This window comes from Odocoileus virginianus, chromosome 10 (assembly GCF_023699985.2).
Source record: "Odocoileus virginianus isolate 20LAN1187 ecotype Illinois chromosome 10, Ovbor_1.2, whole genome shotgun sequence".
Classification (NCBI taxonomy): Eukaryota; Metazoa; Chordata; class Mammalia; order Artiodactyla; family Cervidae; genus Odocoileus; species Odocoileus virginianus.
In genome coordinates, this window is record NC_069683.1 from 14,778,861 (window position 1) to 14,796,510 (window position 17,650).

A 17,650-nucleotide genomic window follows, 5' to 3' on the forward strand; every position below is an offset into this window, starting at 1 on the left:
ATAAATTTGATAACCAAGATGAAACAGACCAATTTCTTGAAAGACACAATCTGCCAAAAATCATACAAAAAGAAATATGCAATATGAATAGGCCTGTATCTATTAATACAGGCCTGTATCTATTATTTTGAATCAATAATTAATAACCTGTCAAAAAGAGAAAACATTAGGCACACATGGGTTCACTGGTGAATTCTACCAAACATTTAAGGAGGAATGTATCAATTCACAACAATCTCTTCCAGAAGATACTAGCAGAGAAAATACATTCTGACTCATTCTATGAGAGCAGTATTAACCTAATACCAAAAGTGAAAACAGGGCTTCCCTGATAGCTCAGTAGGTAAAGAATCTGCCCGCAATGCAGGAGACCCCAGTTCGATTCCTGGGTCGGGAAGATCTGCTGGAGAAGGGATAGGCTACCCGCTCCAGTACTCTTGGACTTCCCTTGTGGCTCAGCTGGTAAAGAATCTGCCTGGAGTGCGGGAGACCTGGGTTCAATCCCTGGGTTGGAAGATCCCCTGGAGAAGGGAAAGGCTACCCACTCCAGTGTCCCGGCCTGGAGAATTCTCTGCACTATATAGTCCGTGGGGTTGCAAAGAGTCGGACACGACTGAGCGACTTTTAACCCTCTGTGGTGGCTCAGATGGTGAAGAATCTGCCTGCAATGAGGGAGACTCGAGTTTGATCCCTGCGTTGGGAAGATCCCCTGGAGAAGGAAAGGGTAACCCACTCCAGTATTCTTGCTAGAGAATCCCCATGGACAGAGGAGCATTGTGGACTATAGTCCATGAGGCTGCAAAGAGTTGGACGTGACTGAAGCGACTTGGCCTGACAAAACTGGAAAAGCTATTACAAGAAAACTCTAGACAAATATCTCATAAACATACATGTAAAAATCTTCCACAAAACATGAACAAATAGAATTGAAAAAAGTATAAAAAGAATTATACAATATGGCCAAGTGGGATTTATCCCAGGTATGCAAGGCTGTTTCAATATTCAAGCACCAGCTAAAGTAATCCATTATATCAATCAGCTAAAGAAGAAACATCACATGACTGCATTAATAGATATAAAAACAGCATGACAGAATCCAATACCCATTCATGATAAAACTCTCAGAAGACTAGAGAAATAGAGGGAAATTTTATCAACTTGATAAGGAATGTCTATAAAAACCCATATCTAACATCATCGTTAATGGTGAAAAGCTAGAAACTCTCCCATTAAGAAACAAGGAAAGTACATCTCTTCTCACCATTGCTTTTCAGTATTGTACTGGAAGTCCTAGCTAGTGCAATAAGACATAGGGTTTTTTTTTATTTTTACATATTAGGAAAGAAACTTTTCTGCTTTCTCAGTTCAGTCACTCAGTCATGTCCAACTCTTTCTACTTCAGGCATTTTAATTTTACAGATTGGGAAGGAAGAAATAAAAATGTCTTTGTTCACATATGACATGATTGTCTACCTTCAAAATTTTAAAAAACTGACAGAAAACTGCTTGGAACCAATAAGTATTTATAGTAAAGTGAGGTTGCAGGATACAAGCTTAGTATACAAACGTCCCTTGCTTCCCTATTCATAAGCAGTGAACAAGTGGAATTTGAAATTTTAAAAAAATTATACATTTCCATTGGCACCAAAAGAAATGAAACACTTAGGTATGATTCTAACAAAATATGTAAAAGATCTATATGAGGAAAACTACAAAACTATGATGAGAGACAGCAAAGAAGAAACCAAATGTTTAGAGAGATATTCCATGTTCATGGATACGAAGACTCAGTATTGTCAAGATGTCAGTTCTTCCAAATTTGATCTATAAATTCAATATAACCTCAGTTAAAACTCCAGAAAATTGTTTTGTGGATACCCGAAAACTGATTTTAAAGTCTTATGAAGATGCAAAAGATCCAGAATAGCCAACATTAAAATGAAGGAGAAGAGCAAAGTCAGAAGACTGGCACTACTGACTTCAAGACTTACAAGCTATAGTAATCCAAACAGTATGGTACTGGCAAAATAGTGGACACATAAATCAATGGAATAGAATAAAGAGCAGAAACAGACCCACAAAAATACAGCAAACTGATCTCTGACAAAGAAGCAAAGGGAATGCAGTGGAGAAGTAGCCTTTTTAACAAATGGTGCTGGAACAACTGAATATCCACAAGCAAAACATATATATGCACACACACATATAGACCCCAATCTTATAACTACCACAAAAATTAACTCAAAATGGATCACAGACATAAACATAAAACACAAAACTATGAAACTCCTAAAAGATAACACAGAAGAACAATCTAGATGACTTTGGTGGCAGTGACTTTTCAGATACAACGTCATAATTCATGAAAGAAATAATGGATAAGCTAGACTTGATTAAAATTGTCAAATTCTACTCTGTGAAAGACATTGTCAAGAGAATAAGAAGTCATAGACTGGGAGAAAATGTTTACAAAAGATGCATAGATAAAGAATTATTACCCAAAATATACAAAGAACTTGTAAATTTGTAAACTTGCTTTGTTGTTAAAACTCAACAATAAGTAAACAAATAACCCAATTTAAAAATGACAAAACACCTGAACAGACAACTCACCAAAGATCCACAGATGGAAAATAAGCATATAAAAAGATGCTTTACACCATATGTGATCAGAGAACTGCAAACTGAAACAAAATTGGATACTGCTATACACCTGTAAAAATGGCCAAAATTCAAATCACTGACAACACCAAACGCTGACCAAGATGTGAAACAACAAGAACTCTCATTCATTGGTGTTTGGAATGCAAAATAGTATCGCCACTTTGGAAGATGCTTTGGCTGTTTCTCACAAATTTAAACATACTTTTACCACATAATCCAGCAGGTATGCTTATTGGTATTTACTCAAATAAGTTGAAAATTTATGTACACACCAGAACCTGCAGAAGTCCTACAGTAGCTTTATTCATAATTGCCAAAACTTGAAAGCAAACAGCATATCTTTCAGTTGTACTGTGCTCAGTCATTCAGTTGTGTCAGACTCTTTGCTACTCCATAGACTGCAGCCTGCCAGGCTCTTCTGTCCGTGGAGGTTCTCCAGGCAAGAACACTGGAGTGGGTTGCCATGCCCTCCTCCAGGGGATCTTCCCAACCCAAGGATGGAACCCAGGTCTCCCGCATTGCAGGCAGATTCTTCACTGTCTGAACCACCAGGGAAGTCCAATATCCTTCAGTAGGTGATGGATAAATAAACTGTGGTACAACCAGACAATGGATACTATTCAGTGCTAAAAAGAAATGAACTTAGCAACATTACTGGCAATGGCTAAAATATGAATGCACTCCAAGGGTCCATCAACAGATGAATGGATTAGCAAAATGTGGTTTACACACATGGAGGAATATTGCTCAACTTTAAAAAGGAAGGAAATTCTGTCCTACACTACAACATGGACAAACCTTAGGGACATTACACTAAGTGAAATAAGCCATTACAAAAATAATAATAATGGATGATTCCACTTATATAAGGCACTTAAAGAAGTTAAAATCACAGCAACGGGAAAATGAATGGGGTTTGCCAGAGGCTGGGAGGAGAAGTGAATACGAAATTATTGTTTAATGTTTATTGAAAAGCATTCTGGAGATGGATGGTGGGGATGGTTGCACAACAATTTTAACTGCACTTAATACCACTGAACTCTGCATTTCAAATGGTTAAAACATTAAATTCTGTTATATATATTTCACCACAATAAAAAATAGGGGAAAAAAGAGAAGTTGAACTATCAATACATGGAAAGACATGGAAGAACCTTAAACGCACATTACTAAGTGAAAGAAGTCAATTTGAAAAGGCTCCATACTGTATGATTCCAACTCTATGACATGCAGGAAAAGGCAAACTTACAGAGATAGTAAAAAGATCAGAGGTTTCCAGGGTTTAGTAGTGGGGGAAGGATGAATTGGTGGAGCACAGAGGATTTTTAGGGCAGTGAAACTACCCTGTATCATACTGTAATGGTGCATACATGTCATTATCCATTTGTCAAAAGCCATAGAATGAATACACAACACCAACAGAGAACCACAGTATAAACTATGGGCTTTGGGTGATGACGATGTGTCCGTGTAGGTTCCTCAACTGTAATGTATGTACCGCTGGGTGTGGGATGTCAGTAGTCAGGGTGGCTGTACATGTGTGTAGCAATGTACAGAGACAGAGAGAATATGAGAATTCTCTGCACTTCCCCTCAATTTTGCTATGAATCTAAAACTCCTCTAGAAAACCAAGTCTACTTTAAAAAAGAAAAAAGCTTCAGAGTCCAGACCCCACTCTCCTGCCTCCATCCCATAACACAGCCCTGCCCATGGCCCAGAAAAGGAAGATGTCTTGGCAAACCCCAAGGCACAGGGGACGTCTCCATTCATTTCTTCTCACAGCAGCAGCTCTGGACAGATGATATACGACCACGGCCACCGAAGCAGCACTGCCAGCTGATTTGGGCTTTTTGCTTTATTTGTAGGCTATTAATTAACACACATTATTTTACACTTTTTTTTTTTTAATTATTCTTGGTAGTGCTGGGTCTTCTTTGCGGGGCACAGGCTTTCTCTAGTTGCGGCGAGTGGGGGCTGCTCTCTGGCTGCGGTGCGTGGACTTTCCATTGCAGTGGTTTCTCTTGCTGTGGCGCACGGGCTCTAGGGCGTGCAGGCTTCAGGAGTTGCAGCATGTTGAGCTCAGTAGTTGCAGCTCCCGGGTTCTAGAGCACAAGTTCAGTAGTCATGGGGCATGGGCTTAGTTGTTCTGATCCCATGTGGGATCTTCCCGGATCGGGGATCGAGCCCAGGTCTCCTGCATTGATAGGTGTATTCTTTAGCCTTGAGCCACCCAGGGAAGCCCTATTTTACACTGTTAACCAATAAAAAAAGTTGGCTGGGTGCAGTAGGAGGATCACCAGTCCAGGTCAGAAGACCTGCAGACGAAGCCCGTCTCCTTCCATAGCTCTGTGACTTTGGGCAATGCATTTCGCCTCTGTGATGCTGAAATGCATCTGAAAATGAAGTTTCTACTCCCTCACTCTGTCACATCTGGCTTTTTGAAAGTTCTTCAGCTGTGATTCACAGTGTGGATATATGTCATCACTTAAAAAAAAAAATAAAACCTTTTAAGGGCATGTTATGCTCATTTTTTGCTGCATGAACAGAAAAATAATACTTTGCTTATTCTTTAGATGAGTAAGTTTAGACTTATTATTAACTATCTATGATGTTAAGGAGTGGTCACTCCACAGAGTGAAGGGTCAGTCTGGCCTTGTTCTCACAGCCAACCAGGTCAGGGAGAAGGGACATTTCAGAGGGAAAAACACAGGGACAATGTGTGTGTGGTCCTGGGATGACCTTCTTGTGCAAATCTAGAACAACTTGAAAAAGACAGAGGAAAGGTTTGGAATGGACAATATCCTAGAAGGCAGAGGACTGGGTTACTGTCACGAGTCACAGGGAGATGAGCTGGACTGGGACTCAGGTCTTCCTCAAAATCACACTAGGGTTGGGTAAGAGGTTAATCAAGCTCACCTGGACCACTGGCTTCTGTTTGACACCTCTGAAGCCTTTCCAGAATCAAGGAGAATCAGGATATCTCCCTCATTAACCTCTTTGGACTTTATCATGGCCTCTTCACCTCAGTGACTGAAGCTTTAGTGCAGGGTCACATCTTCTCTGCCCTGCACTGCCCTGAATCATCCTGGCAGCCTCCCAACCAGCCTCCCTGACTGTGCTTCATCTTCCTCGAAACCAGTAGTGAGCAATGGTGGCTGTACATTGGAATCACCTGGGGAGCTCTAATACTCCTCCAAGAAATTATACATAAAGCTACAGTAATCAAAACAGCATGGTAACAGCATAAGGATAGACATATAGGCCAGAGGACAGCAAGGAGACCAAACGAGTCAATCCTAAAGGAAATAAACTCTGAATATTCATTGGAAGGACTGATGCTGAAGTTGATGCTCCAAAAATTTGGCCATTTGATGTGAAGAGCTGACTCGTTGGAAAAGACTCTGATGCTAGGAAAGATAAAGGGAAGGAGGAAAAGGGGATGACCAAGGATGAGATGGTTGGATGGCATCATTGACTCAATGGACATGAGTTTGAGCAAATTCCAGGAGATAGTGAAGGTCAGGGAAGTCTGGTGTGCTGCAGTCCATGGGGTCACAAAGAGTTGGACAAGACTTATCGACTAAACAACAACAACAAATAGACCAGTGGAATAGAATTGAGATTCCAGAAACACACCTATACACCTATGGCCAATGAATTTTCAACAAGGGTGCCAAGACTATGCAATGGAGAAAAACAGTCTCTTCAATGGTTGTCCAAGGATATTCATGTGCCAAAGAATGAAGTTGGACTCCTATCTCAAACCAAATACAAAAATTAACTCAAAATGAATCAATGACCTAAATATAAGAGCTAAGGTCTTAAAACTCAGAAGAAAACACGGAGGTGAATCTTTATTAGTTTGGATTTGGCAACGGAGTCTTTGATTTGACACCAAAAGCACAAGCAACAAAAGGGAAAATAGATAAGTGGGTAGAGGCTCTACTGTGGTGGCAGCCAGGCCTTCTTCACCACCACCCACCCCCACCAGCCACTTGCTTCCTGCTGCGAGATCTCAGCAGGAAGATGATCTGGAGGCTTCCAGAAAGCTGCTTTCATTCATTTTCTCAGCCTGCTATAAAGGGCTGGCTGGGCAGATAAAAACATCAAGGGACTCCCCATTCTTCTTGAGCTCCACACTGCATGCAAGGCTGGGTGGAGAACACAGGAGCAGTGCCAATGCGGGTGCCTGCCATGGTGCACACTGCAGGCATGCGGGGTGCTCTTTAGCCACATGGGGACCACCATGAATGCCACGGGGTGATGATGTGAGGCCTGGGGGTGCTTCATGAATGCTTTAGGTGCCTCTGTGGGCACAACGGGGAACACTGCAGTGCTATATGGAGTCTGTGAGGACACACACTAGGTGCTTCTGGAAATGTGGAGGGCTGCCTTTGAGGGGACTGTGGGTGCTGCGGGGTGCTATGGCAAACACACTGTCTTTAGGACAGGAACCCTGGGTCTGGGTCCTAACCTTGCTGCTTTTTAGAGGTGAACCTTAGGATAATTTATCACTTTTCAGAAACCCAATTGTCCTTAAAAAGAGCTCACTAATCCCTGCCTCCCGGGATGTGGGGAGGATCCGTGATTACCTCCAGAGAGGGTCCAGGAAAGATCACTGGGAGTCAAATGTAAACCATGGAATTAAGGCTCAGGAAGAACTGTTCACACCCTACATGGCCTCACGCCCCAGGAGTGTCAGAACAGAGAGCTGACACAACCCAGGCGCTTCCTCTTGGGCCATTTTTAGATCACGTACAGAAAGAGGTATGTGTCTCCAGGGTGACCCCACTGTGCTCACAAACACCCAGCTTTCTCATGTCAAGAGCCCAAGCCTCTTCACAGAGGTCACCTCGGAAGGCCACCCACATCATTCCAGGGAGCGACCCTCTTTCAAAGCAAACAGGAGCATCGCGCTGACGATTTCCTGGCCCTTACAACCACTCAGTGGGGGTGCATACTATTTGCCCACTTAATGGATAAGAAAACTGAGATCACTCTGGGTGATCAAAGCACTCATCTGGAGTCAAACAGCTACTGAAGGGCAGAGCTGGGACTCAGCCTCCATCAGTTTGGCTATGAGACGCCAGCGAACATTTCCCACAAGAGTGCACGCCTGTCTGCCCCTAGCTGATGGTCATCTTTACGTGCTCCCTGTGACTATAACATTTCTGTTTTCTGATTAACAACAGAGCCAGGCGAGATCACTGCTGTCTCAGCAGCCTTGCTGATGGTAAACCAAGATCAACGGCCCCCTTACTGTTTTCCTTTCTGTACTTCAAGAGACTCTTTCCTCTCACCCAAGGCCCAAGGCTTCCCCTGATGGAGAAACATCCCTTACAGAAAGATCCTGAGGAAGTCAAGCTATTTCTGACTCACTTCAGCGCCTTCCCCTGATTAAGAAAATCAGGCAGGAATCCAGGCTCTGATAAGGTGATTGCTTCCTGCGGGGATCAGGGCAGTCGCTGCCAGGAGGTTTACATTGAAGATTATGACCGAGGTGGCTGGTGGAGCCCGGGGAGCTGCAAGACAGATGCTATGAGGGCTCCAGAGAAGCCCCCCATCCCCGATTCCTGGCCTCACTGCTCCTCTGCGTTGTCCACTTGGGTGGCGCTTGACCTGGTCCTGCTTTATCTGCTGCTAGGACCTGGCCACCCTGCCTCGGATTTCAACCTAAAATAACCCCAGTCAGCCAGGATGCACACTCCACCGTTGACAGGATGAGCTTGGAGACTGGTGGAACGCCAGATTAGTGACTCAGAAAGTGACCAAGTGCGTCCCAACCATGGGCGCCAGAAAACCAAGACCCGCAGAGATTTTAACAAGAGCCCAAACTTTAAAAAAAAATTGTTAAAAGACAATTTCGTGTCTTTTTTAAGAAATGAAGTTCAGAGATGTGATTTGGTTCCAAGGAATTTTTAAACCTTAAGATTCAAGTCATAGAACTGGTAAGCAAAGTGCACAAGAATGGTTGGGTAGTTCAGGGAGGTGCTTCAAATTCAGCCACACAGTGCTGAGTGACCTTGAGCGAGTCACTTAACTTCTCTGAGACGGAGGGACAGGAGGGCTGTTGGTACAGAAACTGCAACTGAACCATGCACTTGGCATGGAGAAACTTCAATCAAGGTTAGTAAATCTGACTCTTCTGATTAGCTGGGACTCAAACACAGTCCCACCCGCACCTCTATGGTCTGCACCTGTGGTCTTTCCCCTGGGGGTCTGCCTCATCCTTTACTCAAGACAGGCAATCAGATCTCTCAGAGCTTTCCAATCCCCTCTCCTCTCTACAGACTTGACCAAACCTCTGCCTCCCTGCCGTTCCCCCCACCCCGATACCACCACCCGCCCCTTCCTCTAGCTCAGCCCTGGTCTTGAGACCTCAGCCGGGCACGCGTGGTTGGAACAGAGATTCAAGTCACTGCTGCCCCATTTTACAGGTGAGAAAATAAGGCACAGACTGAGCGCCAGAAGCCAAACATCCTGGCTCCTCATTCAGGAACCTTCGGGGAAAAAAATGAGGCGACCCGGCCTATCACCAGACCTGGGATTGTGAGCAGCCCAAGAAGCTTCCAGAACCCAGGAAGCAGACCAAAGCATTCCCAGTTCCATCGTGGAATGTGATGACTGATTCTAGTACTTATGGATTTAAACTTTATCCAAAAAGTCTTGGAATGGGGGAGTGCATGAGGGGAGAGGTTGGGGTGGAAATCACCCTAGGAAGGTATTTCCTTCCCACAATCCCAAGATTATGGTGGGTGTGGGGGAGGGGTGTGGGGGGGGAGGGGTGTGGGGGGATGGAGTGTGGGGGAGGGGAGGTAGGGAGGGGTCCTTGACAGAGCTGGGACCCTCTGTGAGCCTCCAGGACCTTTGCTTTCCCCAGGAGGGCTCACTTCCTCCAGCTCTTCAACCCTCACCTCCTGGGTTGTCTCAGGACCAACCCTGACCTTCCACCCCATCAGTGGGGCAGCACCCAGTCTGGTGAGAGTCCCCCTTCGGCGTCAGCCTCCTTCTCCTCATCCCTCACCCCTCACCTTTGCTCCCGTCACAGAGCAAACATCTGGGGGTGAGGATAAGAGAAAAGCCGCCCTTCGCCTGCCCTGCAGCCTTCAGCACGAGCTGAGAGCCTTCTCACTCAGCCACAGAGGGTCTGGGAGCAGGGAGAGGAGAGAAGAAGACTCGACCCTCTTATTTGAATAAGTTGAGATCCGCGCCTCCAGGGCGCCAACCTTACCTTTTTCAACTGGTGTCTTCTCCTGTCTGGATTCTCCTGAGGTCTCTTTCTGATGGTGGCTTCCGGATAAACTCTAGAAGGAGGACAGAGAGAAATACATTTTAAAAGGCTAAGGGGGCCTTCCCTGGTGGCTCAGGGGTAAAAAATCTGCCTGCCAAAGCAGGAGACAGGGGTTCGATCCCTGATCTGGAAAGATCCCATGCATCACGACTGTGGCACCCACACGCCACAACTACTGAAGCCCATGTGCCCTAGGGCCGGTGGTCCACCACCAGACAAGCCACCACAATGAGAAGCCCGCACACCACAGTGAGACGGGGGCCTCCACTCGCCCCAACTGGAGAAACGCCCACGCAGCAACCAGCATGGCCAAAAATAGATAAATAAGGCAAGGGATGGGGGGGCATGCGGCTTCTGGGGGCCGCGTCGCCTAGGTGTCCACCCACTCCCACCTCCCATCTCTGTGGGAGGTGATACAGAAGCCAGACAGGGCCCAGAAAGACAGAAGCAAGCACCCAGCCCCACCAAGGGTCCCAGGATGGTGTCCCCAGAGCCTAGGGCCCGGGGTGTATTTTCAGTCTTCCAAAATAACCCCAGGAGCCTGTACAACAGCCCTGTGATGACGTGGAGCGGGCTGATCGCAGCACCACACTGCATCTCTTTGCTTCTAGCTAGAATACTATCAACTCGGTGTGGGGACTCCACTTTCCTCGGGCGAAGGAAAGGCTCTCTGAGTCATTTTGAAAATGCGAAAGAGAATTAATCACTGCTTAATGAATGCAGGCTCTGGGGCAGAGCCACACTTTCAAGATCTGGTATTCAGGCACAGATAAATAGTAAGTGGAGAGCACTGGTGATGAGAAAAACAACTCAGCTCCAGAGCCCAGGACCCAGAAGTCCAGCCTCTCCCCGCAACCCCCCACCTCCTCTCTGTCAGTTTGACGAAGAGTTCGCGGGTCACGGGAGAAGGATCAAATTCACCACGTCCAGGCTGCATACCTGTCAGCCAAGGCTTAGGCTGGTTCCAGGGGACCAGATTGTTCACATGCCCAGCTGAGCAAAAGACACAGCTACAGCTGAGCAGAAACAGGGAGGGCCGGGGGCCCCCATCCCTGCCTTCCAATGACCCGGCTGCACAGAAGCCCCGATTAAATTTCATGTTGCCTCAAATAATAATGACAATGATCCCAACACCCTCAACAATCTCATGAGAAAGCATGGCCCCGTTAGGAATGAGCACCACAATGAATTCCGAGGCGTTAACTTGCCCACACGGCCATACTGCTGAAAAGGGAGAGACCCGGGATGACACTCAGGGAAGTCAAGCCCTTGAAACTGCCCTCTCCATGGTGGGGGAGGCCTAGTTCAAGGAGAGCAATGAGTTCAAGGTCTTGCCCTGTATATCCCAGCACCAGCACACCCGATGCCTAAAAGAAATTATCAGAGCTCCTTGCTAACTGATGGGGAACAAGGCTTGGCCAGAGGACATGACCTCATTTTATTTGGCTATCTCTGCCTCAGACATCCACCCAGATGGTGTCAGTCCAGTGGGCCAGACTAAAGCTACAGTCAGAGGAATTCATGATACATGTACATGTACAGATACACCTACAGCCATATCCATCTCCATATACATCCATACACATATGAATATGGATATGGATGTATATGTATATAATTTTCATTTTTAACTACAAAAGTGCAAGTTTTTCCGTACTCATTTATCCTGTTTAGCAGATAGACTCACTGTGCAATCTCTGTAATATGACCTTCCAGGCTATAGTCCATGTGATCACATATGTGTGTGCATGCATGCTAGGTCATTTCAGTCATGTCTGACTCTTTGTGATCCCATGGACCGTAGCCCACCAGGCTCCCCTGTCCATGGGATTCTCCAGGCAAGAATATTGGAGTAGGTTGCCATACCCTCATCCAGGGGACCTTCCCCACCCAGGGATCGAACCTGCGCCTCTTACGTCTCCTGCACTGGCAGGCAGGTTCTTTACCGCTAGCGCCATATTTGTGTACATGTGTGTATTAGCATGTACCCACGGGGGCCCACATGCCGACAGTGCAACCTTTTATACCATGGGATCTTACGTGTGTTATACAAGCCCAGCTCTCCGAGAGACCAGGTCTACCCCTGCAAGTGAGCACACAGCCGTCCTCTGGAGTCTTCTTCACAGCCGCACAGCATCCATGGCAGGTGTGGACCACAGTCCCTCACCTCGCCCACCATGCACATGTGCGCGTTTCCATTTCTGGCTGTGACCACCTTGTGGCCATGGCCCCCTTGGTGCACGCATTTCTGTGTGGACGTTTTCAAGCACTTCCAAAGCCTGGATGCCTCGAAGTTGGACGGCCAGGCAGAGGCTCTGCAAACATCATATTTGACAAACTGCCTTCTCCCTATTGTTGTTGTTATTTAGGCAGTTAGTCGTGTCTGACTCTTTTGCGACTCCATGGACTGTAGCCCGCCAGGATCCTCTGTCCATGGGATTTCCCAGGCAAGGGTACTGGAGTGGGGCCATTTCCTTCTTCAGGGGATCTTCCCAACCCAGGGACCAAACCCAAGTCTCCTGAATTGACAGGCGGATTCTTTAGTGCTGAGGCACCAGGAAAGCCCCCAAACACTGGATTAACTCCTCTCAAATAGCAGAGCAGCAACCCCTTTGCTTGAATGCAAATCTGAACTCAGAGTTTAGCCTGCAGAGTTGCTTTTCTGCTCACCTCCCACTGGCCTGGCGGGTCGTGTTCCCTAGATGAGGAAGGAGTTTATTTCTTGGCTTATGTAGCTATCCACTGTTTCACTTCCCTGGAGCATCTTCGTGTTCCTCGTCCACCTGAGCCCTGGAACTACATTTACAGGCTCAGAACTGATAATGAGTTTTATGAGCTCTAGGGACCATGAGGAACACATATTAATGTCAAGTGTGCCCATCAGCCACGCAGCCTGGGTGAATGTCACACATTAACAAAATTAAAGGCTGCAGCCACGCTGGGAAGGAGCCGCGGGCTGCGTGTCAAGAGGTGTGAGCAAGGCCCGTCAACAACAAAATTACTTTTCAGGTTTTGCACTTCCGAGCCCCGAAGCTGTCTTCAGTCTTCGTTGGAATTCTGTCTTCCTGCAGCCTAAGAGGAGATTAGTTTATTACCAGCCTGCCAGGAGAGGTGAAATCCGGCACTAATCCTAATTCCCATTTAAGCAAATCTGCATTGTGTGAGGGAAACCAGCTGGGCTCGGAATGTCTTCCCCTCTCCCCTGAGATCTCCTCCCAGCCCTCTCCTCTCCGTGGGGGAGGGAAGTGACTACAGATGTTAGACCCAGAGCCCTCCAGGAGGGGAAAAGAATCCTAGGGTTTAGGGCCAAGATGGCAATGTGGGTGCTGGGGGCGGGGGGCGGCTGGTGACAAGAGACAGCATCGAAAGGTGGCCGGCAGGGTGATGGCGGCTGCGGTTGAGCAGGTTGTCTCTTGCCGTGGACTTGCTCTTGGTTTTATCCAAAAATTCCCCACCCACCCCCTCCAGCTGCAGGTTTAAAGTGAAACAGGTTGGAATCCTGTTGTTGTTCAGTCACTCAGTTGCTCTTTGCAGCCCCATGGACTGCAGCACACCAGGCTTGCCTGTCCTTCACCATCTCCCAAAGCTTGCTCAAATTCATGTCCATTGAGTCAGTGATGCCATCCAGCCATCTTGTCCTCTGTCACCCCTTTCTCCTCCTGCCTTCTGTCTTTCCCAGCATCAGGGTCTTTTCCAATAAGTTGGCTCTTCACATCAGGTGGCTAAATTATTGGAGCTTCAGCTGCAGCATCACTGACTAAAGCCTTTGACTATGTAGATCACAACAAACTGCAGGATCCTGAGTCCACCTCTGACTAGCTCTGTGACCTTGAGCAAATGAACTTCCTGCTCCACACCTCAGCTCCTCGTCTGGGAAACAGGGTTAACAACAGCTGATGACCCGAACAATGTGAGGATGACATGACGAATGTACACACAGGACTCAGCTAAGAGCCTGGCACATGATACCCTGTTTCTTGAATGTAAGACTCCATGGGTTATAATTGCAGCATTATTTTATGGGTTTCTGATAAAGAGAAAACAGTGCCTGTTAAGCTATTTGATTATGACATCACTTTTTGTATGATGCACCCCCATTTCAGAGACCTTAAAATATTTTTTTTAACAAGGGTGCCTTCAGTTCAGTTCAGTCACTCAGTTGTGTCCAACTCTTTGCAACCCCATGGACTGCAGCACGCCAGACCTCCCTGTCCATCAACAACTCCTGGAGCTTACTCAAACTCGTGTCCATCGAGTCGGTGATGCCATCCGACCATCTGTCGTCCCCTTCTCCTCCTGCCTTCAATCTTTCCCAGCATCAGAGTCTTTTCCAAGGAGTCAGTTCTTCACATCAGGTGGCCAAAATGTTGAATTTTCAGCTTCAGCATCAGTCTTTCCAATGAATATTCAGGACTGATTTCCTTTAGGACAGACTTGGTTGAATCTCCTTGCAGCCCAAGGGACTCTCGAGAGTCTTCTCCAACACCACAGTTCAAAAGCATCAATTCTTCAGCGCTCAGCTTTCTTTTTGTCCAACTCTCACATCCATACATGACTACTGGAAAAACCATAGCGTCGACTAGACGGACCTTTGTCGTCAATGTAATATCTCTGCTTTTTAATATGCTGTCTATATTGGTCATAGCTTTTCTTTCAAGGAGCAAGTGTCTTTTAATTTCAAGGCTGCAGTCACCATCTGCAGTGATTTTGGAGTCCAGAAAAATAAAGTCTGTCACTGTTTCCACTGTTTCCCCATCTATTTGCCCTGAAGTGATGGAACCAGATGCCATGGTCTTAGTTTTCTGAATATTGAGTTTTAAGCCAACTTTTTCACTCTCCTCTTTCACTTTCATCAAGAGGCTCTTTAGTTCTTCACTTTCTGCCATAAGAGTGGTATCATCTGCATATCTGAGGTTATTGATATTTCTACCAGCAATCTTGGTTCCAATTTGTGCTTCATCCAGCCTGGCATTTCGCATGATGTACTCTGCATATAAGTTAAATAAGCAGGGTGACAATTTACAACCTTGACATACTTCTTTCCCATTTTGGAACCAGTCTGCTGTTCCATGTCCAGTTCTAACTGTTGCTTCTTGACCTGCATACAGATTTCTCAGGAGGCAGGTCAGGTGGTCTGGTATTCCCATCTCTTTGAGAGTTACTATGGACAAGAATCCCTTAGAAGAAGTGGAGCCCTCATAGTCAACAAAAGAGTCCAAAATGCAGTACTTGGGTGCAATCTCAAAAACAACAGAATAATCTCTGTTCGTTTTCAAGGCAAATCATTCAGTATCACAATAATCCAAGTCTATGCCCCAACCGATAATGCTGAAGAAGCTGAATGGTTCTATGAAGACTTATAAGACCTTCTAGAACTAACACCCAAAAAAGATGTCCTTTTCATTATAAGGGACTGGAATGCAAAAGTAAGAAGTCAAGAAACACCTGGAGTAACAGGCAAATTTGGCCTTGGAGTATGGAATGAAGCAGGGCAAAGGCTAATAGAGTTTTGCCAAGAGAACACACTGATCATAGCAAACACCCTCTTCCAACAACACAAGAGAAGACTCTACACATGGACATCACCAGATGGTCAGTACCAAAATCAGACTGATTATATTCTTTGCAACCAAAGATGGAGAAGCTCTATATAGTCAGCAAAAACAAGACCAGGAGCTGACTGTGGCTCAGATCATGAACTCCTTATTGCCACATTCAGACTTAAATTGAAGAAAGTAGGGAAAACCACTAGACTATTCAGGTATGATTTAAGTCAAATCCCTTAGATTATACAGTGGAAGTGAGAAATAGATTACCTTCAGATCTAAGGGATTAGATCTGATACAGTGCTTGAAGAACTATGGATAGAGGCTCGTGACATTGTACAGCAGGCAGTGATCAAGACCATCCCCAAGAAAAAGAAATGCAAAAAGGCAAAATGGTTGTCTGAGGAGGCCTTACAAACAGCTATGAAAAGAATAGAAGTAAAAGGCAAAGGAGAAAAGGAAAGATATACCCATCTGAATGCAAAGTTCCAAAGAATAGCAAGGAGAGATAAGAGAGCCTTCCTCAGTGGTCAGTGCAAAGAAATAGAGGGAAACAATAGAATGGGAAAGACTAGAGATCTCTTCAAGAAAATTATAGATACCAAGGGAACATTTCATGCAAAGATGGGCACAATAAAGGACAGAAATGATATGGACCTAACAGAAGCAAAAGATATAAAGAAGGGTGCCTTGGAACCCATAACATACACAGTAAGGGCTTAGTCAGTGCTAGTTAGTGATGATATTAGCCAGGTGCTCCCATTTTGCAAGGTCTGGTTCAAAACTTAGATCTTCTTTCTCCTTTCTTCCAAGCAAAGCAAATCTGCATTTTATAATACATGCATAGGAAAAAAATCTGATAGCCACTTCAGTATCCTGGATAAGACCAAGATGAGAGACTCAAATATCTACCCTGATGCTTTCCACTCTATATTAAAACTGAAATAGTATACACGCACACACATACACACAAAGGTGTACACACTAGGAGTATACAGCCGCCAACTGGCTTTTCAAAAGGAGAGTACCCGCGGAACAGGACACCCAGATCAAAGACTTCCCTCTTCCCCCGGTCATTGCTTCTCTCCCATCCCATGTCTCCCAGTCATCCCTGTTTCTGTATCCTCACTGCCCCTGCTGGTCCCTGCCTGGGCACAGCCCGAGGTCACCTGTCTGCTTACTGCCAATAGGCTCCCTCTCATCTACCAGCCTGCTGCCTCTGTTCTTTCCAACATGCCCTCTCCTTTGCTGCCAGACTGAGCCCATGTCTTTCTCTCCTGCTTCAGTGGGTTTCTTGGCCTCCCTCTGCTATACATAGGACCTTTTATCATCTGACCCCTGGCTGCCTTCCCAGGCCCATCTTCAGGTCCTCGCAATATGTACAGACCCCATAGTCAAACTGAACTGACCTGGACACTCATGCCACACCACCACACTCAGTCAGATTTGGCTGTTTTTCATTCCACCTGGAAGTCTGTTCTGCCTTTCCTAATCCTGAACTTCAGCCCCAACCCCACACTCCCCAAAACACTGGGCAAACTCCTAGTCATCCTGCAAAACCCTTCTTCAATAACTGCTCTGAGAAACCTTCCCAGACTTACACAGGCATGATTAATCACTGTACTCTGGGCTCTTATAACAATTTGCATGTACAGGTAGTAAAGTCAGCATCTGAGCACAGTCTGTTTTTTTCTTCATGTGATTTTTCTCATCCGTCAGACTGAAGGATGTGGGTGATGTCTTACCCGCTCTGTGGTCTCAATTCCTGACTCAGCACATAATAGTTGGATGAATATGATATGATGAATAAATGGATGGATAGAGAGTGGATCTACACAAGAACTGAATGGTAGAAGAGAAAAAGGAACTAGATTGTAGTTGGTTGCAGGGATGGATGAATAATTAAAGATATAGAAAGACAAACAATGGATACATGCATGTAGAAATGTACAGATAAATGAATGCAAGCATGCATGGATGCATGGAAACAGAAATGGATGACAGATGATACACATGGATGGATGGATGATGGATAGATGGACAGGTAAATGGAGAAATGAATAGGAGGACAGATGGAAGTGAATGTATCTATAAAAGAATGGGTTTTATATGAAAAGTAGGAAGGCAGAACAACTTGGTTAATGGAAAT

The 17,650-nt window shown here is 45.6% G+C and overlaps 1 protein-coding gene across 5 annotated transcripts in view; it reads right to left on the reverse strand.

The window, feature by feature from the left end:
• The window catches only part of TSPAN18 (tetraspanin 18), a 202,231-nt gene that overhangs the window by 153,359 nt on the left and 31,222 nt on the right, over positions 1 to 17,650 (reverse strand). For all 5 annotated transcript variants that reach the window (XM_070473133.1, XM_070473131.1, XM_070473132.1 and 2 more), the window contains exon 2: positions 9,896 to 9,968. The gene's annotated coding sequence lies outside the window, so the exon portion shown is untranslated. The remainder of the gene's footprint in view (positions 1 to 9,895; positions 9,969 to 17,650) is intronic.